The sequence below is a fragment of the Sus scrofa genome, chromosome 18 (assembly GCF_054392235.1).
Source record: "Sus scrofa isolate SSC_HxYL_T2T_F1_AM1 chromosome 18, Sscrofa_HxYL_maternal_Yorkshire_Landrace_v2.0, whole genome shotgun sequence".
Taxonomy (NCBI): domain Eukaryota; kingdom Metazoa; phylum Chordata; class Mammalia; order Artiodactyla; family Suidae; genus Sus; species Sus scrofa.
The window spans coordinates 21,488,829-21,508,442 of record NC_139400.1 but is presented as its reverse complement, the minus strand read 5'-3'; the positions used below and the strand labels follow the sequence as shown (position 1 = coordinate 21,508,442).

General features: G+C 36.3%; 1 protein-coding gene and 1 non-coding gene across 10 annotated transcripts in view; both read left to right on the top strand.

Moving 5' to 3' along the window:
• Nucleotides 1-19,614, top strand: part of CHRM2 (cholinergic receptor muscarinic 2) — a 145,870-nt gene that overhangs the window by 15,481 nt on the left and 110,775 nt on the right.
• Nucleotides 16,541-16,619, top strand: MIR490-1 (microRNA mir-490-1). Its single transcript, NR_038585.1, has one exon. It is a non-coding gene; the product is annotated as a microRNA mir-490-1 (primary transcript).

Below are 19,614 nucleotides of genomic sequence, written 5' to 3'. Positions count from 1 at the left end.
TGTCATAACGTGGATTGACTATTAGGTCATCATTCTGAATTCCTGCTGAGGTTCAACCCTAGTACAAGGAGTTACTTCAATCTTGAGAGTATCTACTTTCCTGATTTCCAGAAGTTTTGGCAATCTCATCTATTCATTTTTGCTATTGAATTGCATGCAAATAGAGTTTTTATTAATCCTTACAGTTATCTATCTGAACCAATTTTTTAATAATGTTGATGCTCATTAAAAAATAGCAAGTCACTCTTTTAACTTTATATAATAAAAAATAATTGGAAATGAATTACACAATGTATTTTTTCCCTGGAGATGTATGACAGTTTTTAAAAAGCAGAGGGAAATATGATGGATGAAGATTTTAGAAATGACATCAAAATCCACCTCTTTATTCTATTCATTTCATAAGGTTATTAGGAAACCCTATTGTCACATCTACTGCCAAATTGGCAAAAAATTGTTCATGCGGTCTCTTTAGAGCAAGAAAAGAGACAAATTGGAAAGCTGTAGTTTGATGTCATCTCTCCTAATTCTGGTCAGTGTACTTTTCTTCCAAATAGCAGATTACTTCATCCTGAAGTCCTGATAACCACAAATGTAATCAGCTTTGCCACAAATATTTTCAAAATGAAATGCTCATTTTTGTTGTTGTCTTTTTGCTTTGTTTTATATCAGAGGAAAGTGGAGAGGAGAAGCAAGTGTAAGTGAGTTGAGAATTGGTGTTCTTAGGGACACTGGGTATTTCATGGTCCAGAGAAATTTACAATGAGGTGACAGAATGCCCTCTCAGACCACTGTCACTTACACTGGAACGTGATGTGCTCCTGGGGAATATTGGGAAAGCACTTGCAAAGCTATTTTAAGAGGCATTTGGAACTGTGAGAGGATGAGAAAGTATAGGAGAACATGCCAGAGCCTTGTTTGTAAATACTGTATTCTCTTTAGGGGTTGCTCAGTGGCAGAATCAAAAGGGTGTTTTGCTAGGAAATAAAGCTGCTTACCTTGCTTCACTAGAAGAAATTTCCACACTACCTGAAGACCTAAAATTAACATGGAAACTTTTCACAAAAATCTCAGGAAATCATTTTTTTTCTTTTATATTTATCTAGTGTGAGCTCCTGAGCTTATCAAAAGCTGGTGCTATTAGTGTGTACTAGTTAGTAGTTCATCAGAAGACAGACGGGACTTTGTTTTCTGAGAAACTGTAATTGAGGAGACTGAAAGCTAATTCGCCTCCACGTTTTAGAGAATACTTCATTCATCTTCATATAGCTTCAAAGAAAAAATATTTGGACAAGGATGACAATCCTTCTGTAGCAGATTGCACTTTCTTCACAATGGAATCGTACCCCAGCATTTTCCACCTTTTCTATCTTTGGAACTTCTGTGGAATTCAGACACAGCTGAGACACAGCTTGCTCACAAAGACAAGAGGACTAGGTACTTCCTTCAACTCCACCCCTCCCAGAAAAAGAACTCAAATTCCAGAGATTACATGTATGTATACACACATACACACACACCCACCACGTCATATAAAGAGGACATAATCCATATTTAAATCTGAGGGGAAAAAAGTCCATTACCCATGTCAGTATCATTTTTCTTCTCATTCTGTACTTAAAGCTTACTTCTCTGTCTCCCTTCAGTATTGTCAGTTACTATATGGAAAGCATATGTATGTGCTTTGTGGAGGACAGATATTGATACACTGGCAATACTTGTTTATTCATTTATTCTTCCACATTTACTGCTGCAAAACTAGCTTACATCCCTGTACTCTGTTGGACATCTAGGATACAAAAATGAATAACCATTATTTGAGCCCTTACAATCTACCCTTGGAGATGAGGTGAGGAATAAACAAGGATATACAGTATATCAGTGCTATAATAGAGGCGTTAGGACTCCTGCAGTAACAGCAGAGAAGAGTGAGACTAATTCAAGTGAAGCCTGGTTTAATAGAGCATTTGAAGAGTGAGAAGCTTTTATTGGATTGAAGGGGAATGTCTTAGTCAGCTTGAGCTCCTGTAACAAATATATATCATAGACTAGATGACTTCAACCACAAATATTATAATTGAGTACTTATTATATATAAGGGATTTGGAAGATACATATTTATGTAAAGTGATTCCAAATCTGTGTCTGTAAGGTATGAAAAGAATAACTGTTCTTTAATTTATCAAGCCACGGCTATCACAACAGAGTAAAGAAAAAGTATCAATATATATATATTTGGGAGGGTGGAGAAAGAACCTTGGCCTCTAGCCAAGAATGTTTTTTGCATTGTTAAAGAGTTGTTAGCAAGCAAGAAAGAAAAGGAAAGAAAGAGAAAAAACATGAGCAACAGAAACACAATGTGGCTTTCCATGTCTCTAATACTTACTATCTGGCACATACACAAAGGTTTGTGACCCTTCTTTTATTTTATCTTTTAAAAATTCTAAAATTATCATCATTATTACTATTTTGCTTTTATGGACCAACCCGTGGCACATGGAAGTTCTCAGGCTAGGGGTTGAATCGGAGCTACAGCTGCTGGCCTACACCACGGCCACAGCAACTTGGGATCCAAGCCGTGACTGTGATCTACACCACAGCTCACAGCAACGCTGGATCCTCAACTCCCTGAGCAAAGCCAGGGTTTGAAGCCACATCCTCATAGATACTAGTTGGATTCTTTTCTGCTGTGTCACACCAGGAACTCCTGATCCTTCTTTTAGAAGAAGCTTCACTGATTCTTATGTTATTTCTCAAAGTGTGACTACTTCTGCTTTTGGGACTAAGGCAAAATTGGTGAAGCATAACAGCCCAACATCATGTATCTTGTGTTAAGGAAAAGTAATTTGTTGTAGTGGTTCTAACTGATAAATTCCGTATTCCATTTTCCCAGATATAGATACGTAGTGGATTGGGTGTCTCAGTTTGGGTTTCAGAACATATGTACATTTCTTCACTTTTTTGGTTCCTTCATACTTTCTCGAAGTCATATTTGTGGGTTGTTTAATGATGATTTAAAATGCAAAAATACTCTGTTTTAAAAAACACTTCAATTTCAAGTGAATTATTAGGAAGTTCCTGTTGTGGTGCTACAGAAACGAATCTGATTAGGAACCATGAGGTTGCAGGTTCGATCCCTGGCCTCGCTCAGTGGGTTAAGGATCTGGCGTTGCCATGAGCTGTGGTGTAGGTCGCATAAGTGGCTCGGATCTGGCGTGGCTGTGGCCATGGTTGGTAGCTGTAGCTTCGATTAGACCCCTAACCTGGGAACCTTCATATGCCTCAGGTGCAGCCCTAAAAAAGCAAAGTAATAAAAATAAAAAAATAAAAAATAAATAAAGTGAATTATTAGATCCATCGTCTCATTTTATTTTCATAAAAACTCCAAAAGGGGAATAATAACCAATTGAGGACATTCACAGTTAGTGATCTCAGATGATTTGTCTAGGGTGATACGGCTTGGCTAAGAATTCAGAATGCCCACCTCCTACCTGGTTGTATTTTCTATCCTTTCTCACAGAAAACCCACTATGTCATTGCCAGAAATTCCCCTGAGTGTGCAGTGGAAATCAACCGGGAACTCCTTGGTGATAAGTCCTGTAGATGTGTTCCTGAAAAATAAATTAAGAATTATGGGTCCAAACTTTTTCCTTGAATTAACACGCCCTTAAACAAACAAACAAACAAACAAAAAATCATTATGGAACTCAAAATCTCACTGACTCTGTCTCGCAGCAATAATTCTCTCTTCCTCCTAAGGAAACCTAGAATCCACTCAGGAGAGATGGGAGGAAGTCTCTGATGCTTGATCTCTGAGAAACAGATCTTTGTAAGATACTTTGAATGTATGCATTTTAAATTTTACCTGGAAACATTTCATTCTCTAACGGTGGCTCCACGTTATATTTGAAGAAACAGATGTAAAAGGAAGAGTTCTCTGTTCTGGGAGGTGTTTAATGTCCTCTCTTGGTTCCCCGAGTCAACCCCAGCTGGAGAGTCTTCCGTAAGGCATATTTGAAGTAAAGCTACCTATAGGATTTTGGATTCCTTTGGGTGGAACCAGGTTTCCCTTGGGAGCCCTAAGACTGTCCAGGACTCCCTGATATACTACAGTTACCTCAGGGACAACTTCATATTAACAATCCTAGTTTTCTTTTTCTTCCTTACCCTGACTCTGCTGCATGTGTTCCTTTGCCTTGCTATGTCTGAATAATTGCATGTTACCTGTGTCCTGTCATTACTCACAAAGGATGAGAGTAGCAAATCATAGCTTAGAGCGTGGGCTGCTAACCTAAAACCTAAAAAAAGCCTTTGTGATAGGAGGTGAATCCTGCCTTCCCGTGATGTTTGATAAAGGTGCACACTCATGCCCATGTCTGCACTGGAGAGAGGAGAGATATGGGAACCTCTGGGAATCTTCCTGCTTTAATCCTTCCTTCAGCCTAAAGTAAATAGTTGACCTGAGGTGTTGGAGGCTATGGGAATTCACTGAGAAATATTCTGGCAGGTTTTCAGGAAGAAATTACATAGCTGAGTAAGAATAACATTTTCCAAGTCACACCAATCATCAGCCCTTAGTCTCTAGAGCAAAAGGTCTCTCTGCTCGGGAATGAATTTTGAGAAATGAGGGGTTAGCGTTTCCTGCTCAGATGGTTCATTGATGAGCTTCTTGCCTCACAGTTTTCCTTGGCTTAACTTGAGACTAGGATATGTTTTTTTCTTCCAAAGGGAAAATCACAGGAATAGTTCCTCTTGTTAATAAAGTGATTTGGGAGCTTCAAAGAAAGGTTGGTGTGATTATTCCAAATAAAAGTGATCACCTATTCAAAAAGAACTTTCCTGTCTCATGGCCCAATTTTCCTGTCCTCGTTTCCTTCAGAAGCATTGCTCTTTAATGTTGTTACAGTGTTTAATGATGGATAGATGTGTTCTGAGGTGGTGTGAGATTGAATGTGCAGCCGTCATCGAATACTAGCCCTTTGCAGGTAGCTTCGAGCACAGGGGAGCTCCTCCTCCTTATACAGAGGTGACTTGACTTTGGAGCATGCCTAGCTCTTCTTGAGCTAAGGAAGAGAATAACATTTGCCTGTCTGTTTAACATTACTGCCTTCACATTTAATTTTGCTTATATTGCTACATTTTAAGTCCTGTGAGGTAGTATTATTACTGATTTCCAGGTAATAAACATGAATGTTTAAGAGTTTGCCCAATTTCAACTTTAAGAATCAGGAAACATATCTGTTTTTCCAACTCAAGTACCATGTATCTTCTTTTGTAACTCTTAGGACATCTTCCAACTCTGCAGTTTCTTCATTTCTATAATGGATATTACCAATACCCATACTTCTGACTTCATAAAATAATTCAAGAATCAAAATAAATAAATTTGGAAGCATTTTATAGCCACTTGAAATGCTGTACAAATGAAGTATACTAAAATGATTATTGTTGTTTTAATACTTTAGATTCAGATAGAACTGCCAACTGTACTTATTTGGTGTATCTGTATAGTACTTTTACATGGATGCTGTTTTTCCATGTTGAACATATTTTAAAATTGTGTTTCTTGTATTATTAGGCTGCCTTCCTTATTCCTTTTGGACCCAGAAATATTTCACAAACATTATGCAGGTGTGAGACATTAGGTACCTTCATAATAGACTAGGATTACCCAGTGAGGAATAAAGAATTCTGCCTGCCTAACATAGCGTATCTAGCTGTTCCTAATTGTTTCCTATCGAAGTTCAGCATGAACTTCACAATTAATTGTCTTATAAGTCTTTTTTATCAACCTGGAAGTCATAGGTTAAAGTTATTGCCCCAATTTCAAGGAAATTCCTTCAAAAATGAGATAATATGTTTCTTAATCTTAGGGAGAATTAGGAAATATCTAGTTTACACTTAAATATGATTTCTGGAGTTGCTGACTTGGGTCCTGTTGAGATAGATATGGACAGAGTTAACTGAAATGTAAGGAGAGATATGGTCACATGGAATCAAATCCACAGTATTAGGTCAGCAGTCTTACTTGTCACTGCTTCTAGGACAGGCAATGTACTGCTGCTAAGAATAACCAATGATATTGATCATATGTTCTGAGAAAAAAGTTCTGAACAGAATATTTTGTGATCATTGGCTACCTTTCAAATTAAGTAGATTTCCTCTGCAGAATCCCAAAAGGATGTCAGTGCTCAATAGCAAATTGCCATGTTCTGCAGTAGTGAGAACTTGTGACTCAGAGGCAGAACGATCCTGAATAGAAACAGTCTGTTTATCAGGGATGTTCTAGGGAGAAGCCCCAGAGGACTGCGTTCATCCTGATAGCCAGAAACCATAGGTTCTGCTATAATAACTAATAGATCCTTCCAGCCTGAAAGGGATGCAGGGTTTGCCACTCTGGCTGTGCCCACTGAAGCAGACTATGACATATGTCTCTATCCAAAGCTACTGTGTGTATTAAAGCTGCCCTTTAGTGAGTACATCTTAAGATCAAATCACTGTGTGTGTGTGTATAAAACATTACTAGGTTTTCATCAAACTCCAAGATAAATGGTATCTCCATTTTACAGATGAGGAAGAAGAGGTTTAGGAAGGTTGAATAGCATAAAGAAGGCAGCAGTGCCAGTAGGAGGTGGAGCTAGGATTCAAACGCATGTGTGGATTTGACTCTAAGTCACATTGTCATCCTTAGAAGTAGTCATAAAGGGGCCAACAGTGTTGAAAGAAAAGAAATTCTAGGAAGGACATATAGAAAAAGATGAAATGACTGAAAAGTACCACTTCCAAGATTCTTTCCTTGAACTTCCACCTATAATAATCATCCCTCTCAAATTTCGTTGTTCTTTTTGGCACTTTTAGCGTGTACTTTTGTGTTCTTTATTTGTAATAGAGAAAGACATGATGAAATAAGTATTTGTGTTCCTGAGATACAGAGTCATTTTACTGTTTTTAAAAAAATGTGGCAAAAATGTACATAATATTGTCAGCTTATAAACATATGCACAACGTAAAAGCTGAGAGTTAAATTTTATTGGGGGTAAAATGAGGAATATAGCCTGGGAAGTAGCATTTCAGATACCTCTGAAAATGGATCCAGAGAGGTAGGGGAGAATGTTGGGATATGTGTGATTTTGGTGAAGGGGGAGGTGCATGTAATCAAGGATACATTTTGCAGAAGGTTGCTGCTGGTCATGAGGGGCAGATGTCACCATGAAGCATTTTAGCGCTTTTCTAGATATGAGGAGACGCAAGAACTGGGCTCATAAAATCTCCTGAATATATATATCTGAAGACCTGTTCTTCCTGTTTTCCCAAAGCATAGAGTGCCTCACTTCTGATCTCCACATTGAGCTCCTTTCAGGGGGTGTTGAAGGGCAGCAGCTGCAGTGGCTCGTGATTCAGTCCTTGTAGAGTCAGATGGCAAATGCCAGTCTCCAGTTCACAATATAAAATTCACCATTTTAACCATTTTTAAAGCCTTCCCTTCTGGGCATAAGGTATATTCTCATTGTAATGCAACCATTAATGTTATCCATCTCCAGAAAATTTTCTCCATTTTGGACTGAAACTCTGTATCTGTTATTATGTACCTTCAACCAGCTCCTGGAAACCACTATGCTACTTTCTCATTTGCTTTTTAGGTGTCTTCTAGACATCCATTCCCACCTGTCTTGTGTCTCTCTTTGGAAGTTTCACTAACATCTCCAAATTAAGATGCTCCAAAATAAAATGTTGCTACATCCTAAAATATTTTTTCCCTTTCTACTGCTTTTATTCCAACTTTGTCCCCTTGTCTTTCTCATTTCAGGAAACAGTTCTACCATCAACTAATTTTCTAAGTCTAGGAACTCAGGACTCACTTTTTAAAAGTGAACTTTAAAATGTATAGCATAATTTCAGACCTAAAAGAAAAGTTGCAAAAATGGTACACAGAGTTCCTATAATACCCCTCACCTGGTTTTCCCTGTTAATATTTTACTTTAGTATGATACATTTGACACAACTAGTGAACCAATCTTGATACATTATTACTAACTTAAAGCCTATATTTAATTAGTATTTCTCTAGTTTTTACACAATATCCTTTTTAGGCTCTGAGATCCTTTCCAGATAACACAATGTATTTAGTTGTCATGTCTTTCTCTTTAGACTCCTTTTCTGAAATTAAATTTAATAACTCAGTAAACAATTGAAATTTTAGTCTTAATTTGCCAGTTGCCTTCTATTTCTGGTGATTGCAATAACAATATTCACCCAGTGTAAACTTTCCTGCTGCTATACCCTACTCACCCGGCCCATAGCCCCTAAAGTGACATTCCTTTGGCAAATCACTTTTTCCTTTTTATGGCAAAGGGTTCAAATACCAAATTGTGTTTGATGGATTAATATGCTCTTTCACTGATGCATGTTGTTATTGAAGTGATTCTGACTAGTCACAGCTTTGCTTTGTTAATGAAACATACTTGTAAAGGTCTTTCATGCCTTTAAAAAATAGGGAATCCAGTGAGATGTGCAAGTACCTATAAATAATTTTTTCAATATATTTGATGTTCAAGTAAAGAATCTAAATGGGAAAAAAGCATAGTCACTATTGCATAAAACATATATTGGCTTTCAGTAATTTTAGAAATATAAAGCTCTGCTTCTGGCCATGTAAGTCATGAAGCTATAGACCAGTAGTGAGATGTGTTAGTTTGATAACACCCATGAAGGAACTTAAGGAATGTGCAAATTGTGACAGGTTGGGGAACTTCTTATATAGGCCTGTTTTGAATATATAATTTCTGTTACCTGTTCCATGCTTCATATAGTCCGTGGCTTCTATAGTATAATAAAAGACTCATCTTTCTATTTCTTCACAGATAATGCAAGAGGGAAATGAAAACATATGAGCAGTGGGAAAAAATACTTCTAAATCTTCCTAAAAGAAAAAAATCAACAGTAATAGTAGAACTGTTGGGAGAGAGAGTCATATTCATCTCAAATTCATCTGGGCTTCAGTCTCCTCTTTTGAAAGCTAGAGGACTGAACTAGGTGACCTCTGAAAGATCTGATATGATATTCATCAGAGACATTTGGAAAGTCAGTCTCAGTTTTCCATTATAAAAAAAGGCCTTGCCCCACAATTCTCTGAGTGATGGAACATGATTTCTCAGTGGTTGAAAGAGGTTAAAGCAAGCGTTGTTTTTCCAAAGTTTTGTGAATTCTCTGAATTCCCCAGTCTAGTCTACATCTAGGAAGGCATTATAATGCCATCTTATATTGTACCTAAAGGCACCATTAATTTTTTTTTAATGTATAATGACTTTTATTTTTTTCCATTATAGCTGGTTTACAGTGTTCTGTCAATTTTCTTCTGTACAGCATGGTGACCCAGTTACACATACATTATGGATTCCTTTTTCTCACAGTATCATGTTCCATCATACGTAACTAGACTTAGTTCCCAGTGCTACACAGCAGGATCTCATTGCTAATCCATTGCAAAGGCAATAGTCTTCATCTATTAACCCCAAGCTCCCAATCCACCCTGCTCCCTCCCCCTCCCCCTTGGTAAACACAAGTCTATTCTCCAAGTCCATGATTTTCTTTTCTGTGGAAAGGTTCATTAATTTTTTCATTAGGATGGATTATTTTTCTAGGTAGAATGTGGTACTCTCTAGGCTGGAAGACTGTTGCAACCCAGAGAGATTTAAGGTCCCAGTACTTTTAGAGGTAGTAATTTTCGTGTGTGTGTGTGTGGTGTATTCATATGTGCACTCATGTCTGTGTGTCCAGAGTGGTTCTACCTGAAAATGAAAAGCACACAAGGACATATTTAGGTTTGTAGACTCTCAAATGAAGTTGAAGAATTACCAGCAAAGAGAAAATTATATGTTCATTAAAATAGTTCAGACCCAATCACTCAGAACAACAAGACTGCAGAGTGATGGGGAGTGAGGGGAGGGAATGTGGCTGCTGGGGTTGGTAATGACACAGTATCAAGAGCCTGTAAAGTTTCTTAGCAAGGATGAGTTTAGGCAAGTGAGGCATCATTAAAGGGTTAAGCAAAAGGGAAATGATTGATTCGTGTTTACTAAAAATGACTGTGATTAAAGAATGCAAAATGATTTAGAAAGAAGAAAAACTGAAAAGAAGGAAGACAGATAAGTAACCAAGGTAAGAAAGGGCCGTGGTGCCCAAACTAAGTTAATGTGAAGAAGAGGTGGATGGGAGAAATTCTAAAGAGACTAGATAGGCTGCCCTGGATGATTGAGTAAGTGGTGGTGGTGGTAGGATGGCCAAAAAAAAAAAAAAACAGAGAGAGAGACCTGAAGAGCAGTGAGGTTTCTAGGGTAGGCATTGAGTCTAATAGAGCTAGAACCAGTCTCAATAAGAAAGATGATTATTTTAATTTGGAACATTTGAGTTTAAGGAAAGTAATGCATACTTAGAGGAGTGTTAGGGTAAGCTCCTGGATATACAAGTCTTAGGAGATCTGGACTGAAGATACACATTTAGTGTATGCTGGAATATTCATAGCAAACTGCTATTGCATATGTATATTCATATATGTACAGTTTATTTTCAACTCACATTTGCTCCTCCTCAACTCAAAAGCTCTTACACTGTATTCTTTTAGGAATTAAAATTGCCAAGTGATAACAAACAAAGGTAGATTTATAATCAATGAGCTCCTGAATTGGAAAGCAGTTTTAGGCCATTTTTCTTAATTGAAAGCCATTTATCTTTTATTCATTTTCCTGCTGCCTTTTTTTTTTTTTTAATGTGTTTGCCTCTGAATACCTAGGTATAACTCAGAGTATGATTAGAGGGTCATGGCTGCACTACTTTTAGAGCTAATTATAGCAAGCATTAATAATAGTCATGAAAAGTGAAAACAGACATGGCTTTTGTGGTATTTCATAGAGGAGAGTTCACATTTGCTTATCTGCCTGTCTTCATTTTTAATTTTTGTCATGTTGTTGTTTTGGCCTACTTGTGGTGTGTGGAAGTTCCCAGGCCAGTGATCTAAACCACTCCATGGCAGTGACAATGCCAGATTCTTAACGTCACCAGGGAACTCCTCATTTTTATTTTTTGGTAAATCTAATTATTTCTCCCCACTTTTATCCTTCATTTATATCTCCCCTCAATGATTTTTTAATCAGTTCTTTAAAATAAGAATTCTGACCAAAAGAAAATAAAATTCTAAATGTCATCTCTGTCTAAAATCAATATCCCTTCTAATTTGTGTGTGTGTGTGTTCCTATAGTGGAGTCACAAAAGCTGGCTTATGCTAGGTTATACATTCCTCTCTTAAATACTTTGGAATTGCTACTGATGTCAGCTATGGCCACACTGTGAAGCAATAGATAAATTCCAATTAAACTTATTTCTAGTCATTAGGTAATTCACTTGAAGAGTTAAAAATGAATTCAATAGAAGAACAGAATGTTAGAATTAATTAACATTGAGGATTATGAAATATTTTCATCAAAATTTATGAATTTCTCACAATCCCTACAAATGACTTTAGAATGCTTATGATAAATTCATGTTAGCATAATGTGCTTGTAGAAATAAAAAAACAAATTTTATCAGTTGTTAAGCGTTTTTGGTGCAGTGAGAATACTCTTAATTTGATGAAAAGCTATCTCCATTGACAAGCACTAAATACAACTAGTAGAAGAAATTGCTTAGGTCATATAAATAACCAGTTTTTTGGTACACCGGTTTTATTATTCATGCAGTTTATTCTTTCACATTGTTAAATCTCTAAGACTGAATTGAATATCCAATTGTGTGTGTGTCTATGTGCATGTTAAATAATAGATTATAGGGAGGCTTCCCTGTGACCCTGTTAGAGAAAGATGAGATGGTTCCAGTGACTGATTCACTTTAAGGTTAGAGAAAGAAGCAGCTGATCAGAAAGGATGAGACATATCTTGACACATAGTAAATAGAAGGGAGGCTAAAGAATCTATTCAATATATATTGAGTGAACTAGATCCAAAGGTAGAGAAATTGAGGCTATGCCACGTCTAAACAGAGTGGTAAATTAAAAGCTGAAGTGAACACTGTTTGTTTTTATTTGTTAAAAAAAACCAAGAGTTAATTATCAAGATGGGTAAGTAGTGAAAGTTTTCAAAGAGCTTCATAGCAGGTTGCTAATATAAGAATAGGTATAAAACAGTTACAGAAGAATAGAAAGTTGTAATGAATTAATAATCAAGTGTGAATTGATATGGTGAAGAAACTTTTATGTGCTAAAGTTGAGTTAGTTTATGGTTAATGGTATGTTTCTTGTCCTACATCAAAATATTACAGTTTTTGTTCTCAGAAAGCTTACCACTAAGGAATAGTATGCAATTCTGTATTTTACTGTTTTGAATATATTTCTGATACTCTCAAACTTTATAATCTGTGTAATTTTAGCACTAGGCTAGTGGGACTAGACTATTGCTCTTAAAAATGAGCAATCTTATTTTAGGAGGTTCTTAGGCATATGTTGCTCTTATTCATTATTTAAAAAGAAAAGCTGATTCTGTATTGAAATTTCATCATTTGGCAAACTGAAAATGACCCCACAATTGGTCACCTAAAATAACTCTTTGTTACAGCATAGGCCATACATAACTACTCATTAACTTTTTAATGTCAGTATATAATTGGCTTCCTCCCAAGAAGAATCTAAGCCACTGATTCTAGATTCAGGGAGTTTTTGTGGTGGGACTATCAGTGGATCCTTTGTAACCTGCCTGATCTCCATCTACTGCCCTAGTTACCTCAATAATATGATTGTTTTTCTAAGATATATCACATCTTTGCATATCTGTTGGTTAAGAAGTGTGTCTAATTCATGAGATCCAGAATCTATGTCACTCAATTAATTAATAAATTAAGGAGGCTTTAATATAAGAGACTTGAGAAGTATTTCACTACTCCCTTTAGACACAATGCAGCAGAGGTATATGCAGAATGTAAATTCTTCATGCTCCTCTTTAATGTGCTGATGTGCATGGTAAAATGTAACAATCCATCTCTTGTTTTATGGTTCCTTGAAACTCAAAGAACTGTTTTTGACAACATGAAAATCTTCAGGGTGAATATTTGGAAGGAAAGATAAAAAGAATATTATGGATTCAGTAAAAAAACAGTAGATGTGGGGGTAATTCATAGCTGAAAAAAGCATTTTTTCTTCATGCAAATATCTAGAAAAGTCCCAAGGGAAGATAAATACTGAAAAGTAGCTGATCGAGAAGAATAATCTTCTCTAAAGAGGGGTGCTTAGCTTTTATTATTGTCATTATTTTTCCTTTTGTTTTCCAGGAGGACTGTTTAAGTAAAACAAACACGGAAACCTAGTGAGCCGTGATTTTGTTTGCATGAATCAATAGGAAGAAAGTAATTCCACCAAAACAAAAGCAGGGTTATTTCTGAACTGTCGTTGCTGAAGTGTGGTATTTTCTCTGTCCCTCCATTCAGACTGTGAGAGCAGCCCAGGGTGGACATTGGAGACACTGATTAAAGAAAGAGGAAGCCTTAAACCAGTCTTAAGACTAACCTAAATGTTTTGCTGCCAAGTCTCCCCACCACCACCTTTTTTTGGTATTAAACCACCTTGCAGCTATACTACACTAAAGAGAAGTAAAACGGGACTGATCAACAGCGACTATAAGGTTGCCTTGAAAAATCAGTAAAATAGGGCCGTGGCATTTGAATGAGGTTGAGTAAATATCTGCTTTGGTTTTGTGTTCTCCCAGAAATAAGACCGTGCTTTTGGTTGGGAAGTCAGTGCAAGGAGCTTTGTAAGTAAGGGACATGAAATAGGGGTGAAGAGGCAGCCAATAAAATAGTTTCAATTAAGATGGGCATCCCAGATGGTGATTGAAACTTGAATACATGGGAAATTATGAGAAATGGCACAAAATCTCTAGCTTTATATTTACCTTACCTGAGGATTGAGGCAGCTGGGATATTTATATACCAGTGGCTGAAATAATCATTAGTTAAAGGTTATACCAAGGGGCTATAAATTCCTGGGGCATTTCCAGCTGACCATAAGATGTGGGTAGAATAGACGTCTTGGGGCATCCTCGGCTCCTGAAAAAGCTCTTGGACACAGAGAAGCAGACACAGGTATAGGGAAGTCAGCAGGAGGACATGGAAAGACAGCAGTGGGTGAAGACTGAGAATATCAGCTGCATACATCTGATCACAAAAATAGTTTGAGCCCTGATTAATATATGGATATTCATTTATTTATGTTACATAGATAGATGTGATATCACTTGGTCATGTATATTGTTGCATATGTGCACAACTTTTTAAAAGGCTGAGATAAAAATAAATTCTTTCTGCAAGCCAGTGGATTGTCTTGCACAGCTCCTTGAGTGTAGGCACACCTATATGGAGACCACTGGTCTGGGAAAGAGCAAATGTCCTTTCAGGATCTAGACAATTATGAATTGTACAAAATTGGGGATGCAGACTAGTGCCTTCTGGTTCTTAGGAAAGGAGAAAGGTCTAGTGGGTTTGCATCTATACCGAAGGTGGAAATGGATTGAAGCAATTCAGACACATAAACCCCTGAGAGGCAGGTTTCCAATGTCACTGTGGTTTTGCCATCTGGGAAGATTTGAAAACACACACAGTACAGACCAAAGGGGAAGAAAAATGTGTATTTCTTTATTCAATAGATATTTATGTAGCATCTTTTATGTAGTGGGCTCTACGCTAGAGTGAATCAAACAGACATGCAGCTGCTCATGGCAGCTTGTGCTACAGTAACACAAATATTAATAATCTTTGGATGTTGACGAACCTCCTTTGGCTAGTCTCTTCTGTCATTTCCTCCCTTTATCTATCACTATTATTAGAAACATACAAATGCTATTTGATTCCATTTATTGTAAGGGCCAAGCCTTCTTTTCTTGATCAGTTGCATTTGCCAAAATACAATATTAAAAATTCCTTCCTTAAATGTGTAAGCCCTACAATTTACAAAGAATTTGTGCACATGTTATTCGTATCTCACAAAAACTCTTGTTATTGTATTTAGGAGTGACTTGATAAGATGCTGCTGGTTATAAATTGTTAGAGCCCTGAAATGAGACTGACCAGGTTTCTGACACAGTAGTGTGTACATATGTCTGATTTTATGAACCTGTACGTAGCCAGATAGGAAGAACTGTCAGCAGATTCGATCATTCTCTCCTATAATGAAATGATAGTCTTAGTTGAACTTGATTAGGTAAATGAAAAGCTGTCCGTAACACTTCGGTCTTCCCTTACCATATCTTTGCTCTTTTCATGGATTTCAACAGGCCCCAGAATCCTCTCTGCACCATCAAAGCCTACTCTTAGATAAAAATATAAAAATAATTTTTTACTGCTAATTTTCATACTACAAACTTTATTTAAACTCAACTGTCTGTCTATCTATCTGTCTGTCTATGTGCCTACCTATCTATCTATTTTTCTATCCATCTTTTTTGTAGTCAGTTGCTAGTAATTCAGATAATTGAGTCATTTTTAGGAATAATAATTGCTATAAATTTTGGAAGAGTTTAGATTTACATACAACTTAATTTAACCTATCATGTCTTCAAAGGATATGTACATTTTTGTTTTTAATCCCTTTAATTAAAATATAACAGACATAGCCTCATATTAAATGCCTCTAAAAAGTTGGAAGCAGATAGCATACATGTATTTAAACACAACCCTTCCCTGGTCTTGTGAACTCACATCATATACTTCAGCACTTTCTTTTCCTACACCTTAGCCCAGCCTAAGGACAGCGGTTATATTTGGAGAAGGTAACTTCAGGGCTCTAGTGCAGCTGTATGGCCATCTGTGAAGAGCTGGGGAGCACAGCAGACATAAGCAGGACAGGAAAGGACTTGAAGAATCCCGTGAAATGCTCTTCAAGGTGGCACTAGAAACAGATCACAGGGAGAATAGAGCCTCTTAGTGAAGGAGTGAAGGGGACTTTGGACAAACTTGAGTGTGAAAAGATAAATCATAGACATCTAGGCCCTTAAGAGCCAGTTTCAGTCCAACTCCATGTCAGACTTTACATATGACTATTAACTGGGCATCCTTCCTCCACCGTGTGTTAAGGATAGATAAAAACTGCAGTCAGAAGCATAGCCACTGAACTTTGAAATTCCACAATAAGATGTATATATTTGGCCACCAAGTACAATGTAATATGTTTGTCTTACTGAAACCACAATTTTGTACTCTCTGCACTTTTTCGATAAGGTAGACATGACCTGAACGTGTTTTTGCTAGTTTCCTTGTTCGTTTTTATTTATCAAAGGCATAATGTCCAAGCTCAGGATTATTCTGTCCTTCAGGAAGTGTACCTCCAGGCAAGGAGCTTAAAAACAGGCCAGAAATGGAAAATGGATGGCGGCAATTCTGACGTAGAAGACAAATGCTGGAGACCCATTTGGGCTAGTGTAGATGTGGGTTTTGTGTTCTCCAACCAACAGTGGTGAAGAGGAGCTCCCCTCACTTTATGGATACCTTGGCTGGTTTGGAAAGTTCATTGTTCGACACCATGGATCCCCAGGTGGGTCACGTTTCAAGATACACCAACCTGGAGGACTCCATGCTGTTGAGCTGTTCACAAGCAGCGGACACTTCTAGCCCCGTCTCCTCAGGAATTAAATTGGTGTCTTCCATAATGTACATGCAAATTTTCTTTAAAAAGAAATCTTACTTTTCCCTTTTTTAAAAATAGGAACAGATTCCCACCTCTTCATCAAAATATATGTTATTTTTGTGGTTATTATTAAAGTTGTAGTGTCACAATGTACTCTATTAGGATGGAAATAAGATGTGTCCCTACCAGAGCTAATTAAAAATAACAAGGGTATAAGTAAAATATTTGTGAATTTTAATTATGTATATAAAAAATTTTAGTAATAGGTGAGTCTAGCATATAAAACAATGCATTTTTCCCTAAAATTTGAGTTTATTGGCCTTAATTGGTATTTATATTGTTCACAAATAATGATAAGATGTTCCCCACTTTGCAATAAATATATATATCCTATTTTTAACATCTTAAATGGTTCAAGTTTTATTGCACTTTGATCACAAATGTGACCTTATAATACTACTTTCTGAAAACTTCTCACTTTTCAGTTTTGAATTATTTGAATAATTGAAGAGAAGATTATGTTCTTTATTGAAGAAGTCCAGTTATATGCACATACATGTATACATATTTTATTTATATCCATTCTCCATATTCATTATATTATTTCATTTTATTCTTACTTTTTTAAAAGATTTACCTGATCTGTATTTATATTTGCATTTCTTGCACCTATGGTGTTTTGGTGAAGTTCTCACAGTTTAAACATATTTTGAATTTTATACATAATTATTACTATTTTCTCTGTTCTATTTTAAATATTTCACTTGTAATTCTAATTTACATGAAACTAGTATTGCTACCCATTTCTTTTACTCTAAGAAACACTTGTCATACCTGTAAATGTTTCTGCTATTTTGGTCAGGTCAGTTTTTTAAAGTTGTATATGATTATATTTTATTTATTTTCTATCCTTGAGTATTTGCTTTTACTTATTTATTTATTTTTTTTGTCTTTTTTTTTTTGCTTTTTCTAGGGCTGCGCCCTCGGCATATGGAGGTTCCCAGGCCTAGGGGTCTAATTGGAGCTGTAGCAACCAGCCGACATCAGAGCCACAGCAATGCGGGATCCAAGCTGCATCTGCAACCTACACCACAGCTCATGGCAATGCCGCATCCTTAACACACTGAGCAAGGCCAGGGATGGAACCTGCAACCTCATGGTTCCTAGTCGGATTCGTTAACCACTGAGCCAGGACGGGAACTCCGAGTATTTGCTTTTAAATTTGTAGTTTAATTCTTTCATATTTTCTTTTCTCCAGTTTTTTTTTATGTTTTAATTTTATATTTCCTTAATGTTTCATTCCTTCTCTATCTTTTGCTTTCTGAATTATCTTATTCAGTATAGTGATTTGGAAAATACATATCTGTTTTCAAAATTTAATTAGCTCTTAGCATTACTTTGAAAAAACTATATTTTATCGTTATTTTATAGTAATTTTCAAAGCCCATGGGTAAAATGTAATATATTTGGAATTACCATTTGATTATTTCAAAGTTTTAGATCTTTTGTGATATAATGTGACATTTTAGAGTGAAATCATTGCTATTAATGGTTTGTACTTGCATTATTTATGCATATATCTATACATGTTTTCTTTTATTCCAATATTTTCAATTAGTTGCCTTGTACTGTATAACTATTACTTACTACCTCTTGTTTCTATGATTATAAGTCCTTATGTAGTAGAATCTCTCTATTTCTAAATTCTTTGTTCTGATTCACTTCCTTGAAAGACATTAAATAGTTTTGTTTTAATGAACTTATTATATCTTGAGCCAATTTATGTCTATGTACATGTCTTTCTGTTGCCTTCACAAATATCTTAGGTGATTATAACAATATCAAATCCAAAACCATCTGTCAAGATTGAAAGCGCTTCTTAGCCAGTCCATCAGCATGAGAACAGGACCAACAGTTGCTTCATTTCTCTGGCGAGAACTGGGAAACTTTGCCTTGATAGATCCTGAGAATTTGTCTCTGTCACTGCCTAGGTGGATGTTTGTGTGAAATGTTTTAAGTTCTTCACTTTGTTTGATATTCAGATGATTAAGAAACACAAAATCAGGGATGTTCTAGTACATTCTAGTTATATTTATATTCCTACTTTTCACCCTAAGTCACTATTTTTTTCGTGTGCAGATGGTGTACATTTTTCATATTCTTTTCCATTATGGTTTATTATAAGATATTGAACATAGTTTCCTGTGCTATACAGTAGGTCCTTGTTGGTTATCTATTTTATATATAGTGGTGTGTATATATTAATTTCAAACTGCTAATTTCTCCCTCCCCCCACCTTTCCCCTTTGGTAAGCATAACATTGTTTTCTATACCTGTGAGTCTATTTCTGTTTTGTAAATAAAATAGAAATATAAATAAAATGTTTTGTATCATACTTTAGATTCCACATATAAGCGATATCATATATTTGTCTTTATCTTTCTTACTTCACTTAATGGTATAGTCGCTAGTCCTATCCTTGCCACTAGGCCTGTCCTTGTCACTTGCTGCAAGTGGCATTTCATTTTTTTTTATGGCTAAGTAACATTTCATTATGTATATGTACCACATCTTTATCCATTCATCTGTCGATGGACATTTAGGTTGCTTCCATGTCTTGGGTATTGTAACTAGTGCTGCAGTGAACACTGGGGTGCATGTATTCCTTGGAATTAAAGTTTTCTCTGGATATATGCCCAGGAGTGGGATTGCTGGATCATGTGCAAAAGGCCAACATTTTAAAAATGAAATTTAAAGTGTCCTATTATGCCTCCTTCTTGAGCCTTGGGCCAGCCTTGTCCCATGCTTGAGTTTTGTGCCTTGTCTCAACCAAAAGTACCTACAGAATAGCATTATCAAGACAAAGAATATGAGAGGGGAAGATCTAAAATTTCTGATAAAAAATATCTCAGTCTTACATTTTTTTGTTTTGTAAACTTCTCGTTTCCCATTCCAGA